This window comes from Nomascus leucogenys, chromosome 19, assembly GCF_006542625.1.
Source record: "Nomascus leucogenys isolate Asia chromosome 19, Asia_NLE_v1, whole genome shotgun sequence".
NCBI classification, from domain to species: domain Eukaryota; kingdom Metazoa; phylum Chordata; class Mammalia; order Primates; family Hylobatidae; genus Nomascus; species Nomascus leucogenys.
In genome coordinates, this window is record NC_044399.1 from 53,232,895 (window position 1) to 53,233,775 (window position 881).

The following is an 881-nucleotide window of genomic DNA, read 5'->3' on the forward strand; positions in this document are numbered from 1 at the left end:
CTTTCTAAATAGTTCACTGATTCCCATGTTATGAGAAGGCAGGAGCCATCTACAAATCCACAAATTCGAAGGACAGAATAACACATTTCTCAGAAGAAAAGCATCTTCTCTCTCAGAAGGGTGCATTATCATTTTGAGGAGCTGACACAGTTTAGGTTAAGTAGGCACACACTTCATTAAAGCATAAAAAAGTTGAAGAAAAAAATGCTGCATTGTGTTAGACATTCAAATGCAGTGTGAATGTTTAAGGCAGCTGATGCCCAAAATAAGCAAGTCAAGAAAAGTGGTGTGGTTTGGATTTTGCATCTAGAAGGAATTCTTTTCTCATGACTGCTAAGACTGAGCACTGTAAAGTCTGTCTTCCTCAAGGCCAATGACACTTCAGATACCAGATGATTTCATGTTTCAACTGCAGTCTGAAGGAGGGTTGAGTTGGCCAGGATTGCAATCAGCCAAAAGAGATAGCAACAAACTGAACAGGTCACCAACATGGTAACGATAACTCCCTAGTTAGGACCCTTAGGGATGAACCAAGGCATGAAGAAACCAATGAAGCCCCAAAACATGCTCATTGCAATGAGAGGTATGGTGAGACCCTGATATGCCATGCTTACCGCTGGTCTGCCAGCCCCTGCCCCTCTGCCTCACTTGGGTCCCACCTGGAAGTCATTTTTAACTAATTTTTTTTTTTTTTTTTAACAGAGACAGGGTCTTGCTATGTTGCTCAAGCTGGTCTTGACCCTCTGGCTTCAAGTAATTCTCCTGCCTCAGCCTCCCAAAGTGCTGGGATTGCAGGTCTGAACTACTGTGCCAGACCCTAGAAGGGTTTTAAATTGGTATTTTATATTCTTTTTTAAGAAAGAATCTAGAATCAAAGTCAT

At 41.8% G+C, this 881-nt stretch overlaps 1 pseudogene; it reads right to left on the minus strand.

Moving 5' to 3' along the window:
* Window positions 1-364: 364 nt before the first annotated feature.
* LOC115831552 lies at window positions 365-608 on the minus strand (annotated as a pseudogene).
* Window positions 609-881: the final 273 nt, after the last annotated feature.